Here is a 15,483-nt window from a genome sequence, read left to right as displayed (position 1 = left end):
ATACTGGTGCCTTGAAGTTGAAGAATGAAAGGTCAGCAAAGACACCCTTAATCTTTTCTTTAGGACATTTTATTTTTTGCTTCACTAATGTGCTTCTATGACTGAGCACTTTATAGGGATACCAGATATAACCCTGTATGTACTGGCTTTGGAGTTCATGCATTACTATTGAGCCCCGATGAAGGAGGCGTTCTGTTGGTCAATGAAATGTGTTGGCTGTATTTACTGTTTGACAAAAAATGTCTATTTAACATAGTGGGTTGGTGCTTATTTTTTTATCTGTCTTTTGGAGGTTTTTTTTTTAAAGGTATACAAAAAATAGATAACATTATAATTATAATAGAAATATAAAAGTATAATAACTATAATTGTAATTATATTACAGGTAGTCCCGGGGTTACATACCAGATAGGGACTGTAGGTTCTTAAGTTGAATTTGTAGATAAGTCGCAACAGGTACATTATTTTAATAAATGCAAATAGGACAGCTGTTTGTCTCAACATATTATTAGGCAGCATGGTGTCAGTTACTGAATAAAATCCTTACTGTAAGTTAATCACAAACAAGGCAAAAAAAACTTTATGGAGCCTAGACATTCATTAACTACTGGAGCAAGCTGTGCTTTGATGTAAAATGAAACAACTGCAGAGTTTGTCTTGGTAAATAAAGAGTTACAAGATGTTGCAAAAGAGCTTAGTTCCAGCTGTGTTTAGCAAAAGATTTCTTCTGGCTACGAACCGCCCCCTTCCCTGCATCAAGCCTCCGTCTTGCACATGAACGAGCAGGGAAGCCCGTTCGTATCTAGGAGTCGTCCGTGTGTCGGATGTCCTTAACTCAGGGACTACCTGTATTAAAACAACATTTTATGATGCCCATTCAGCTACACAATGTTAAGATAAGATTTTCCTAACTCCAGCTGTCCCTAGACCCAAGATTATTCTTTACAAAGATGCTTTCCCATCTATATTACATGATTTCCCATTCTACATGCCCTTTTACATTTTTACATGAAGTGCGGTCAACAACCACATCAGAATTGTTTTCACAGAATATAAATGGTCTATGTAAAACCAGTTCACATCACTCTGTTCTATCAGTCCAGCTAAAGGAAGTGTTCTGAGGCTATACCACTGAACTATTGGTTTTTCTATTCTGTCTAAAAACACTCTAAAAACAGCAACAGGGATGGCACAATTTAATTTGTTGTTCCTCTTAGTTCTGATGTCTTTTAGTACCCTATGTGTCTGCTTCCCAACTGGGGCACCTCTATCTGCATGCTCCATACATTATTAAGACAAATGCAAGTTTAATTCAGAAAGGAAGGCCTATACAAAGTAAGTTATTACTATTAAAGCACCCACACAAATTACACAGAGCTGTATATTAAATAAGGGTTGCAAATCACAGACAAAATACACACAATGAAACAGGAGGAGGAGAAGAGGACCATGCCCAAAATATTACAAGGCTACGTTCCATTCATTTTAATGGGCCTGCTTAATGCATATATATGCAGCATGTCTTTTATTTTAATATATAATATTTAAATGCAAATCAGACACATGTTCTACTATAAATTCTATTAGAGCTGAAATATCATGCAGTATAATTAATGATTTTTTCTGTCAAGACAACTGACAAGTGTGGTTGGGGATATATGATACAGAGCATACATGTCAAAGTTGGATTTACTGAAACAAAATACTAAAGAAAAAAAATTCAGAAAACATTTTCCTGTAACAGAGAGGGAACAAAAGAAAGGAGGAACCTGTTGCATGGAGGGAGAGGGCTGGGGGGGGAACGTTTTTGGAGGGGGACAGAGATTTTCTGCGAGGAAAGAGAGAGAGGAGAGACTTTCCATTGGAGAACCAGCCAAGCCTGGGCACATTGATTAAGAGAGCAGGAAGAAGGAAGCTATTAATTCAGGTGGCAGAAGCAAGGAGTCTTGTGCATCTGCTGTGAGGTTGAGCAACCCTTCAATGTGGAAAACGTGCCTGTGGGCCTTCAGATAAGTACTGCTTGTATGAAGAACCCTTTCTCATCTGTTATTTGACAGCAGTCATCTGCATTCAAAAATCCCTGTTTACTCAAAGGAACCAGAGTGTCAGATCTAACCTATTCCTGCCTTGTGAACTCAATCCTTGTTAGCTGTTTGCCTTCTGGTGGCTTTGATTCCTTTTTTTTTCTCCTTTGCCCTTATCCTTACATTGACTCATTGCATCATTGGGAAATCCCTGTCTGAATTGAGAGGAATCGTTGTATGTTCACGTCAGAACCTGGACTTATCTTACCCCCTTGCTCTTCCCATGGAGGAGAACTGTTTGACTCATGAACGCTCCATCCAAGTTTCCGATTCTATATTGTATGTTATTCACCTCTTAAACTCACTTTATTATAGTGATAACAAAAATAAATTCCCTTTTTGTTTAAACTTACTCCATTGGTGTATTGGGTCAGACCAGAGTAAGAGTCAGGAGAACCGGAAATATCCAGCCCCTCCTGAGGTAGGAAGTGCTACACGTGGGGGCTCTCTGGATTTTTTTTTTAATTCTCCTTTTATATGCCTACTTGGATTCCTGGGTCTGCCTGTATTACATCATGGACCTGAAGACAGTTGCAGAGCAGTGTAAGCATCACAAATCGTCACCAGAGAATTGTATCACAAATCGTCACCAGAGAATTGTATAGTGTTGCAGCTGCCTGGTGTAACATGGACTGATCCACAAATTTGCGAAGTTAGCCAGAGGTTGTCTGGTATGGGCAGGAGTTTTCTGCTAGATATTAAGACTGACCCAATGCAGACCCATGCGTTATTGGAATGGAGAGACCCTCTATCACAGGAGTAGTTACCCACAAGTATACCGCTTCTTGAGGAGAAACTGGCCCATATTATCACTCCTGAATTGAGTGCCGCCCCGCCATCCGAGATATTACAGGCAGGGGAGACACCACCTGCCGCTACAAGTACAACAGATATAGGAGCTACCAGTTCCCAGAATGTAATAGGATCAGATGTCCTGAATGCCCTGAGTCATCTGGTTGAGAAGTGTTTAAAACCTACCCAGCCCTATACCGGATTCGGGTACCGCAAATTACGTTTTTTCTCAGGGAGACAACCCACACCCGTGGTTGAAGACGACTTTGAATCCTGGGTGGACCAGGCCGCTCAGGCTTTGACTTAATGGGACGTCCCTGAATCTCACAAGAAACAACGTATCACTAAAAGTCTGAAAGGACCCGCAGCGGAGGCCATTCGAAACTTGACTTTGTGTAGGGAGGATTGTGTGGCTCAAGATTATCTGGACGCCCTGCACGATGTGTTTGGTAGGCCTGAAAAGAGTTGCTGTACCAATATGAGCACACTTATCGGAGTGCGGGTGAGAAGTTGTCTGCTTATATCCCTCGACTAGACAAGATCCTCTATCAGATCCTTTTGAAGAAGGGGGTGGACCCGATGGAGACTGATTGAGTGAGGATCGCTCAAGTACAGCAAGAGGCTCAACCTATGGACCCAGTCATGTGGAAGTTAAGAATAAGAGAAAGAAGGGATTAACTGACTTACACCCAATTGATCTGAGAAGTGAGAGAGGAAGACACCCTTTTAGATGCCATATCCCAGAATAATTTGCCTGTGTCCACGTCCATCTGTATGCTGGAGAACAGAGTTACACCGTTGTCCGCAGGTGTTGCGTCCTTTAATACTGAAGTCACTGACTCCAGGTTGACCAAATTTCAAAGCTAAGTGGTTACCTTAATGGACACTTTCACCAACTTTGCGCAATTACAGTCTAAGATGATGCAGGCGGTTCAGGCTCTTACCACATCCCACGTAGAGTTGAAAGAAACAGCAGAGAAGCTGAAGGAGAATAGGGCCATGAAAGTTAGACCACTGTTAGAGGCCACCAAAGAAAAGGTTGGGAATGTGAGTGTGCCTATTTTATAACCAATACGGGGATACTCCTACAGATGTGGTGAAAAGGGACATCTCCAGAAACAATGCCCCATCTAAGGGGACTTGAAGAAGGTGACCAAGCAACTACTTGCAAAAAAGCATCAGGGAAAATTCCAAGGGTCCCAGTGAAGGAGCCAACTGGGTGCCCTTAAATTTTAGCCTCTATGCCTGGGACTGCCTTCTTGTCATGGAGGGGACAGGCACACCAGCCTCCAGCTCTGCTCCGGAAAAGAAAAAGCCAGGGTTTTCAGACCACTGGAATCTCAAAGTTAATCGATATTCACAAACTCCCCAAAGATTTGATTGGGCCCTCCCCTGTGATTCCTATTCAAGTCAAAGGGATATATACCAAGGCCCTCCTTGACTCTGGAGCCCAGGTTACCCTATTATACCGAGATTTCTATGATAAGCATCTGAAGCACATACCAATACAGACGTTGGAGAGTTTGGAGATTTGGGGTGTTGGTGCCCAGAACCTTCTCTATGATGGCTATGTTCAGATCAGATTGACTGTGGATCCTCGGTTGGCTGGGTCAGAAGGGTCTTACAATACCCTTGCCATTGTTTCCCCTTCGCTCCCCTGGGTCTTCGGGAAATTCCCTGATCATAGGGACTAACTAAAACTTGGTGAGGAGGATACTCACCCTGATAGTGAATAAAGAAGGCCCTCCATCAGTTAAAATTCATTCTTCACTGAAGTCTGTATATTGGAGCCTCCTTAAGGAAAACGATGCCCCAGCAGAAGGAGTGGGAAAATTGTGGCTTCTGGAGAACAAAAAGAGAGGGGGAGGTGGCATGCCTCAGAGCGGAAGGGCCGGGGCCTTATTTGCTTTTGGAGACAGCCTCTGGGGAAGGCCAAGAGGCTAGACTTGAGCTAGTACCTGAGACAGTGCCCACTCAGGATCTGAAACAAAATAAGGGAAAAATTCCTAAAGTGTCAGGAAAACCACTGGTTCACCGATGAAACTCCGGTCTCGAATGCTATTGGGAGAAGTGAAGCCCGTCACCCCCATTGCTCCTTCTCTCTCAGTGGAGGAAGTGCCCGATGAACTCGTAGAGAATGGAAGACAAGAATTCAGGTTATACTGTTAGAGCGACCAAAGCTGTTCTCTACTCATTATTTGATGTGGGATGTGCAAAGAATGTTCATCATCGCATCCCTCTATCTGATGACAAGCCGTTCTGAGAAAGGTCTCGACAGATTCCCCTGGCAGATTTGGATGATCTCCAGGAATATCTCAGTGAGCTGAAGAGGACTGGACTTATCAGCAAGTCAAGAAGCCCTATGCCTCGCCAAACGTAGTGGTCCAGAAGAAGAATGGGTCCCTTATGCATTGACTATGGTACATTGAACAGGAGGACCATACCCGACCAGTACACCACTCTGAGGATTGAGGATGCCCTACAGTGCTTGTCAGGGGCCAAGTGGTTTAGTGTGCTGGATCTAAGAAGAGGGTATCATCAAATTCCCATGCATCCCGAAGATAAGGAGAATTCCTGGGGTTCTGCTCTTACTATAGAAGATTTGTGGAGGGGTTTGCCAAAATGGCCAGGCCTTTGAACGAGCTATTGAAGAATGAGGGTGAAGAGGGTGAACTCCATAACGCCAGTTATCTCAACACACTCTGAGAAAAGACCTTGGAGGTCCAAAGAAAACATCCAAGAGGAATGGACTGCTGCTGGTGAGAAGGCTTTTAATAATTTGAAGTGGAGTCTCACACATGCCACAGTGCTAGCCTACACTGACTCAGCCTGTCCTTAAGAACTGCACGTGGATGCAATCCGGGAAGAAATAGTGGGGGTGTTGTCTTAGGAGCATGGAGGAAAGTTGAGGTCCATTGCTTATGTGAGTAGGAGTTTGTCACCATCGGAGAAGAACTATCCCACTCATAAGCTAAAGTTTTGGGCCTTTAGGTGGGCAGTGGTGGACAAGCTAAGAGACTACCTATTTGTTGCAAAGTTTGAAGTTAAGACTGACAATAACCCCCTCACATACATCACCACTGCAAAACTGGTTGCCACTGGGCACAGATGGTTAGCTGCACTGGCTGAGTTCCACTTCAGCCTGAAGTATCGGCCTGGAGCAGGAAACCAAGATGCTGATGCGTTATCTCGAAAACTGTATGACCCCAATGAAGACTGAACCCGGTTGTACCCCGAAGAGATCCAGGTTCTATGTCAAGGAGTTGATCGTCAGGCCAAGGGTGCAGTTGGTGCTGAGGCAATTGGGGTTATGGCTGTTGGGAGTCCCCAAACTTTGTTGCATTCTGGTTCTGTTAAGAAATCCCAGTTTGCCCACCCTTAGCTGTCATGACTTGCGGAAGGACCAGTTGGAGGACCCCCTCTGTCGGTTGGCTATGAAGGCTTTAGAGGGCCAGAACCCAGAAATTCTGCAAACTGATACACCAGAGAAAGCCAAGCTGGTGCTCAAAGAATGGTCCTGTGACAGATTACAGCTAGTCCAGGTCATCTGTGCCTCCTTCTTGCTCACCTTCCTTGCACCCCCCTGCTGCAAGCACCATCTCTGCCTCTGGATCCAACACTCTGTTTACTTCCTGCTCCAAGTCAGGCGATTCTCTGTCAGCTGCTCCTTTGCCTCAGAGAACCAGAGTATTCCGCAGACACGCTCCCTCTGCTGGCCAACATCTAAATAACACCTGAGACCATCCCAGCAACAGCACTCCCTCTGCTGGTGGGATTGATGTCTGTGGCTCACTTGATCCACGCCCATCTCCCCTTCTTAAGGAAGTGACTTGGCAACAGGAAGTTGCCTGAACAAGGAATTCCTTTGGCTCTGCTACCAGGTTACTGTTGTTTATTTCTATTGTTCCTGATTCTCCCTGTTCCGACTTCAGCTCGTTCCTGACTACTCCTGCTTGCTGCCCGTCCTGACCTCTTGCCTGTTTCCTGACCATCCTTGTTCGCTGCCGGTCCTGACCTTTTGGCTTGTCTGACTACCCTACTGAATTTTCTTTTTGTACTATGCTTCAGTCCCTGCTTGTTGGCAGCCGTGACAGTTGTTCAGGCCATGGACCTCGCTGACATTCCCCTACCTGATTCCGTGGAGGACCTGCGTGAGCCGATCCAGAAACAAGAGTCACTCCAAATTAAAGTTGTGGACTTTCTCCGAAGATGCGATGAACGCCTTAATGAGCTCCAGTCAGCCATTAGCCAATCTCCTGCCTCTGCAACTACAACCCCAGCTCCTATATCTGAGATTTCTATACCCGCTGCAGTTCCATCTGTTTTGCCGCCATGTTCTACACTTCCAGCCCCCCCTCGCTACTCCGGGGACCCCAAACTCTGTCGAGGGTTTGTGAACCAGTGCCAAATTCAGTTCAAGTTACAGCCCTGGAACTTTCCCACTAAACGTACCAAGGTAGCGTTTATGTCATTATTGTCCGGAGAGGCACTTGCCTGGGCTTCGCCCCTCTGGGAAAAGGGGGATCCCATCCTGGGAAACTTTGGTGCCTTTTTGCAGACATTCCACAAAGTCTTTGATGAACCTGGCCGGGCTTCTCCAGCAGCTGCGGAGATTTTGAGCCTACGTCAAGCCTTCCACTCGGTTGGTCAGTATGCTGTTAGATTCTGAACCTTGGCCTCCGAACTGGAATGGAATAATGACGCTCTGGTGGCGGTTTTCTGGCAGGGGCAGGGGTCTTCATCCCCGGATTCCTGCTCCTCTCCCTTTCGTGTCAGACGTTCCTGCTGCTGTAGCTGATCACCTCCAGCAAATTTGGAAGAAAGTCCAAAAAGCCTTGCTACATTCCTCGGCACACTACAAAAAATGGGCTGACAAGAAGAGAGCTCCTGCTCCCCAGTTGTCCCCCGTTGACAAGGTTTGGCTTTCCACCAAGCATATTCGCTTGCGAGTGCCTTCTCTCAAGTTTGCACCTCACTTCATTGGTCCGTTCCCCGTCTTGTAAGTGACAGGGTTGACCTGGGACAAGTTGAATCTGCCTTCATCCCATAGGATTCATAACGCATTTCATGTTTCCCTGCTTAACCTGTTGTTCTTAACAAATTCTCTGAGGAATACATTCCACTGGGTCCTGTTTCTGCTGCCTCGGAGGAGGAGTACGAGGTTGAACAAATCTTGGATTCCAGGCTTGTTCGAGGTTGTCTACAATACCTGGTCCATTGGAAGGGCTATGGTCCAGAGGAATGCTCCTGGGTCGCTCTAAAAGACCTCCCTGCCCCCCGCCTACTTAAGGAATTCCATGCCAGCTTTCCCAACAAACGCAGGGGGGTTTGGGGGAGATGGGGCCCCAAGAGGGGGGGTACTGTCACAGATTCCTGCAAGTCCAGGTCACCTGTGCCTCCTTCTTGCTCACCTTCCTTGCAGCCGCAAGGTGCTGCAATCACCATCTCTGCCTCTGGATCCAACACTCTCTGATTCTCTGTCAGCTGCTCCTTTGCCTCAGAGAACCAGAGTAATCCGCAGACGTGCTTCCTCTGCTGGCCAACATCTAAATAACACCTGAGATCATCCCAGCAACAGCACTCTCTCTGCTGGGTTTAATGTCTGCGGCTCACTTGATCCACACCCATCTTCCCTTCTTAAGGATGTGACTTGGCAACAGGAAGTTGCCTGAACAAGGAGTTCCTTTGGCTCTGCTTCCAGGTTACTGTTGTTTATCTCTATTGTTCTTGACTTTCCGTGTTCCGACCCTGGCTCGTTCCTGACTACTCCTGCTTGCTGCCCGTCCTGTCCTCTTGCCTGTTTCCTGTCTATCCTTGTTCGCTGCCAGTCCTGACCTTTTGGCTTGTCTGACTACCCTACTGGATTTCCCTTTAGTACTAGGCTTCAGTCCCTGCTTGTTGCCTTGGCGGGCACTGGGGCTGCAACCTGGCAGTAGCTTCTAGAGGCTCTAGAGAAGACCAAGCTACTGCTTAGACCCTGCGCCCCGTGCACGTCTCCACCCACAGGATGGGTGACACAGTGGGTCCACCACTTCGCCTTGTGGAGCCGTGACAGGTCCAGACTACACTTAAGTGGTGGTTTAGTGTACAGGAGGGCCCCTTCTGAAGACCCTCAAGAGAAATTGTTTTGACAGCTTTGCACGATGACCATGGTCACATGGGAGTGGATAGAACTTTTCAACTGATCCAAGATCGATTCTATTGGCCTTGTATGCGGAGTGAAGTAGAGTTGTTAGTATCAAATTCTCTTTCCAGGTCCCAGACCTGTCCCTCTAAGGTGTAAAGGCTCTGTCTGCAGCGCTGGAAGAGTAAAACCACAACACAGAGGCAATGGTTTAAAAGCTCTCAAAGTTTATTCAGAAAAAGACAAGTTTATATACACAGATGAGTACGTGTAAAATGCATGGTACGATGTTTTGAACCAATCAGAACAAACCACATCTTGTGTGTGGCCTTGGACGTAACGTATAGTAGATGTGTTAAAACACCCTAAAATATAAATAATGAAGGATTACCATCTGCAAAATGATTAGAATGTTCCAAAGATAACGAAGTGGTTAAGCAAACAAGAAGATATGACTCTGAGCAACCTAAAGGTTTAACTCTTTCAATACTTTCAAGAGTTTTTGCCACTCATGTTACTCGTGTTGGAGGAGTATTCAACGAAAGGTTCTACCATCAAGAGCAGCTCCAATGGGTCACTTGCAGAGTCAAAGTCCTATGGAGCTGATGTGCATAGATTTTCTGTGCTTGGAATCGGACACAAGTGGACAGGGGAACATCCTGGTGGTCACAGATCATTTCACTCGTTATGCCCAAGCATTCCCCACAAAAGACCAGAAAGCCTCCACTGTAGCCAAAGTCCTGGTGGAGAAGTACTTTGTTCATTATGGTCTACCACAGAGAATCCACTTGGATCAAGGGGGAGATTTTGAGAGTAAACTGGTCAGAGAGCTAGTAGATATGTTGAGGGTGAAGAAGTCGAGGACTACCCCATATCACCCTCAGGGGGACCTTTAACCAGGGAGGTTTAATCATACCCTGCTGGACATGCTGGGGACTCTGACAACAGACAAAAAGCAGCATTTGAGTTGATTTGTTTCTGCGCTAGTTCATGCATACAACAGCACCAAGCATGATGTGACTGGGTATTCTCGTTATCGCCTGATGTTTGGGAGAGAAGCTAGGCTGCCCATCGCCTTGGCCTTTGGCATCTTGTTGGATGGAACTTCTGCTGCCACACATGAGAATTATGTTAAGCGACCCTGTAAAGGTTTGAAAGTGGCTTATGAAAAGGCCCAAGCAACTTCTGAGAATTGGGGGTCACAGAACAAGAGGCCATACGATTTGAAGGTCAGAATTCATGATCTTAAGCCTGGTGACTAAGTACTCCTAAGAAATTTGAATCAACGTGGTCAACAGAAACTTGCAGATCGATGGAGTTCTCAACTCTACATTGTTTGTGCTCAACTACCTGATCTCTCTGTATACCAGATTTGTCCTGAGGGAAAAACGGGACGACTGAAGATGTGGCATAGGAATCATCTCTTACCCCTAAGTGAAGCAGTATGAGTGCCCCCACCAGTGGAGAGAATGCCTCAGAGACGGGTCCCTGTAACACAGTCAAGATTATCTCCGGAATCTAACCAAAGGGAGCCAGAGGAAAAGGATAATGACTGGGAGAAGGAAACTGAAAAAGATTGGCTTTGGGAACAGGCAACCTAAGACAATAATTGTTGTGTCGACGAGTTCTACCCTAGCTCATTGAGGGTGGAGGCACCTGAGTTTGTGCCTCAGGTTACAACTGACTCTGTGGGTAGGGACATTTCTCCTGAGTTACAAGAGGAGACTGTGATGGGCCCTCTTGCTACAGTAGAAGATCCTCTGTCACCACCCTCTGAAGTAGGAGCTGAGGTTGCTGACCAAGAATCACTTGGAACTGTAGAACCAAGAGAGAAGCGTCTGGTGTGAGCCCCGAAAAGATTAACTTATGACCTACCTGGAAGTAGTACAGAAAAGGGTATCGTGACCGCTCACAGGATTGTGAAAGCCACAGTGAAGTCTGTGCCTGAAATAAAGGATGACTTCCCTGGTTCTTGACCTGATACACCTTGGTGGAAGTTTCCTCTGTCTCCTCAATTTACTGAAACATGTTATCAAGTCAGTTTAGTTCCCTTTTAATTTGCTATGTTGCTATAGACATTGTTATTTTCCTCTGGGGACCAAAGACTCTCAGTGGGGGGGAGTGTGTAGCCCCTGTAAGGGGGCAGATGTGTTTGTTCTTTTAAAGACTTGAAGTAAGGTTAATGCTAATAGCAATGTCATTGTGTTGTATGAAGACAGTGTCCCTAAACCTCTAGATGGCAGCATGGAGAGGGAACAAAAGAAAGGAGGAACCTGTTGCATGGAGAGAGAGGGCTGGGGTGGAACGTTTTTGGAGGGGGACAGAGTTTTTCTGTGAGGAGAGAGGAGGAGGAGGAGGAGGAGTTTTTGGAGGAGGACAGAGTTTTTCTGTGAGGAGAGAGGAGAGACTCCCAAGTGGAGAACCAGCCCAGCCTGGGCACCTGATTAAGAGAGCAGCAAGAGGGAAGCTATTGATTCAGGTGGCAGAAGCAAGGAGTCTAGTGCATCTGCTGTGAGGTTGAGCAACCCTTCAAAAGTGGAGCACGTGCCTCTGGGCCTTCACATAAGTACTGCCTGTTGTATGAAGAACCCTTTCTCATCTGTTATTTGACAGCAGTCATCTGCATTTAACAGTCCCTGTTTACTCATCGGAACCGGAGTCTCAGATCTAACCTATTCCTGCCTTGTGAACTCAATCCTGTTCAAATCTCCTTTGCCCTTATCTATACATTGACTCATTGCATCATTGGGAAATCCCTGTCTGAATTTAGAGGAATTGTTGTATATTCATGTCACAATTGGACTTATCTTCCCCCCTTTCTCTTCCCACTGTTTGAGTTAAGAGCGCTCCATCCAAGATTCTAATTCTATATTGTATGGTATTCCCCTCTTAAACTCACTTTATTATAGTGGTAATAAAGATAAATTCCGTTTTTGTTTAAACTCACTCCATTGGCGTATTGGTTCAGACCAGAGTAAGAGGCACAGTCAGGAGAACCAGAAATATCCAGCCCCACCCTAGGGAGGAAGTGCTACATGTACTTTTTCAAACTGAACTGCATATTTTGAATGTGACTATACAAGTAATTTATACAGGAAAATATACTACATCAGTAACACATGCTGTCCCTCTCTTTTTGGACAGCCTTGGATTTTGTTTGCCCTTGCAGCTGAAACATGGCATTTTGTGACAGTGGTTGTGTTACTATATGTGTTATAATAGTGCTAGTGTTTTCTTGGCCTTTTTGTAAGTGTTCCACATCATGCTGCTGCTATATTAACTCGAAATTTAATTTCAGTGCCCACAAATTCCTGTTTGGGCAGTTACACATGTCAACACTAACTTGAAGGATGAATCTACACCCTACACCCTATGGATGCCGCCAGACTCTGGATCCCCTACTGTCTTAAAGTTCATGTATGTAAAGAAAAGTAACAGTTTAAATATTACTTCTGAGAAATGTTAGGTATCTATGGCGGACCAGGGCCAATTGCTGCTAGGTACACAAACTAAAAAATTTGTCCACTCCATATGTAGTTGCAATTTTTTAAAGCACATGAGGACCTATCAGATAAATACATATCATGTTATGTGATAGGTCAGCATATTGACAGACTTCCCTACTACTGTATCTAAATTAGTTCTTTCTGAAAGGCCATGTTCCAATAAAAAGTAAGAATGTAAATGTGTCCCAAATCTGGGCAAGTCAGAATAAGCATATGATTAGAAATTTACAGTCACTTTCTAGGAGAATTGCATGTTAAAGTAAACAGTAGATCCAAATAAATATGTAAACATATGCCTACAAATGTTTACATATTTAAAAAAGTAAAGCAACCCAAATTAGGTTGGTCCAATCGCCTCGACTGCAGGCCAACAACTATGCAGAAAAAAATAATCTAAGGGGGGGCGTGGCCGGCTGATGGCGGAGTAGGACACGCTGCTTCAGAGCTCCATGTCCCACCTGGGAAATTCACTTAGAGTCAGCACTGCAGTGCCTTATCAGCACCATCAATGGGACCCAAACAGAAGGGAGCACAGAAAGAACACCCCGGTGGAGGCGAATCCTCATCCGTAGGCATCCCGGTGTTCTTGTCCGCAGGAGGCCACAACGACCACAGCAAGGCCTCAAAGCCGGGGCTCGATTTTCGGCCCCATCCGAAGCACAGACATCTGAGGCCCGACCTACACAGCCACGGACCGGATTACAGCAAGGGTCAGGAACACAGGGGTCAGAGGCTGCCACACCATCATTCTCAGAGGTACTCCATAACTCCCCCATCCACAGACCCTGTATTCCTCTTACAATGGAGGATTCTTCAAGCCCCAGCCCCATTGCAACGGCTACTGAGGAGGCATGGGACTGGAAGGCCCACCTCAGAGCCCTACCTACCAGGCAAGATTTGGATTATAGCATAGGTCGCCTGGAAGGAAGCTGTAAGGCAGAATGCAAAGCGCCCCAGATAAGCATTCAGTACCCTGGTCAAGCCCAAAATTAGGGGAGGAGTAGGGGTCCCAGATCCTACTATCGGGGTCCCTCTCGGGGTAGGGGTCCCTCTCCTACTATCGGGCATCGGTCCTAGTGAGCTTAATAGATTTCATAATAGAGAGTCAAAGGCGTGGCCAATTGATTTCCGATCATTACCATGGGTGAATTACCATTACCATTTCCGATCATTACCATGGGTGAATCAGTCTGTCTCTGTTACAGCCAATCTTTCCTATACCTAAACTCACCAACAATTTATTGCATAATTGGGATGTTATCATTAGATCAGGCAAATTATTTACAAGACCAGGCCCCATAACACCACTATTTGATAACCCGGCATTTCCTCCGGCAATGAACGCTACAAACTTTTTATCTAGGTCTGCCTCTGATAATAGTCACTTTCAGGAGTATCCTAATTAATGGACGGGTTCCTCCTATGTCCTCTCTTAAGTTACCAGAAGCAAGTTGCTGTCTTGCTTCTCATATAGGCAATTGTCTTTCTTTGTAACTTCCTTCACCGACACATCATTACTACATAGAGGCTTGACGGAATTTGAGAAGTTTATCAGTTCGAGTGATCGTCCCACCCACAATATTTCCAGGTTATATGGGCTGATTATTCAGAACTCTGATTCCACTGTTCCTATATACACTCAATATTGTGAGAGGGAACTAGATGGGCTAGTAACTGCAGAGGATTGGGTGTCATAACATACAAGTATAAACAGCAGGAAGTAAATACGCAACCTATATCTGAATCAACTGTAGTAAATGTATGTAAGGTCCACTATAGTTTTGTAACATCTGGTAAAAAAAAAAGAGCTTAGTGTATGCCTGATCCAAAGATAAGAATAAATGGAAAAGAAAGAGGAGATTGGTGAATAAATGGAAGGAAAGGACAGAAGAAAAAGTAGGGAAAGTAAGGGTCCTGAATCTCATTAGGCAGTCAAGGAGTAAAATACAGAATATAAGAAGGAATCATAAAATCTTTTATACACAAGGCTTTTGCTTCGTACCAACAAAAGACTATTATATCTACACACATTGCCCCAGGGCAGGGGTCTGCAACCTGCGGCTCTTCAGCCTCCTTGTTGTGGCTCCCTTCGGCTGTACAGGTGAACAAAATTAAAGCTGCAAACGAGGGACACCTGTGGCTAACACCCCTTAAAATTTCATCGCTAAGGCATCGTCAGAACATAAAGAACTCTGCCCATCAAAAAAATCTACCCTGTTACGTTAGAAGCTTCCAGAGTCTCTCATCTGCATCGACCTTGGCGAAGATCCTCTTCAAAGAAATTGTTTGCCTACATGGTCTACTCTCCCACATAGTGTCCGATTGCGGAGTACAATTCACTTCCTGCTTCTGGAGGGCCCTTTGTCGTCAGCTAAAGATCCAGTTAGACTTCTCTTTAGCCCATCACCCTCAGACCAATGGGCAAACTGAAAGGATTAATCAAGCGCTGGAACAATACTTACGTATGTATACCAACTCCCAGCAGGATGACTGGTCGGAACTCCTGCCATGGGCCGAACTTGCCACAACAACCGCATCAGCGAATCCACAGGGTTGTCTCCTTGGGCTGCAACCTGGCAGTAGCTTGCCGCACAACATCCTCACCTCTAGAGGCTCTGGAGAAGACCAAGCTACTGCTTAGACCCTACGCCCTGTGCACGTCTCCACCCACGGGGTAGGTGTCACAGTGGGTCCACCACTTTGAGTTGGGGAGCCGTGACAAGTAGACAGCCAGACCTTATCTCCCGGCGCAAATCTAGGGGCAGGGATCCTCTTTTTATCTCCCCACTTCTTGTGGCGAAGAGAGGATTTATGCATGGCCCTCTGAGCATCTACCCAGATTTTGTGGAAGCTGGCTCTGATTTTTGCGGCGGCCGGACACCCATAGGTCAGGAAGAAAGGGCTGAAAGCAGTAGATTCGCTGATACGACTATTATGAGCAAACTCCGCCCAAGGAAGTAATTCACTCCAATTGTCC

Source organism: Pyxicephalus adspersus, chromosome W (assembly GCF_032062135.1).
Source record: "Pyxicephalus adspersus chromosome W, UCB_Pads_2.0, whole genome shotgun sequence".
In the NCBI taxonomy this organism is placed as follows: domain Eukaryota; kingdom Metazoa; phylum Chordata; class Amphibia; order Anura; family Pyxicephalidae; genus Pyxicephalus; species Pyxicephalus adspersus.
Note: the sequence above shows the minus strand (reverse complement) of the source record.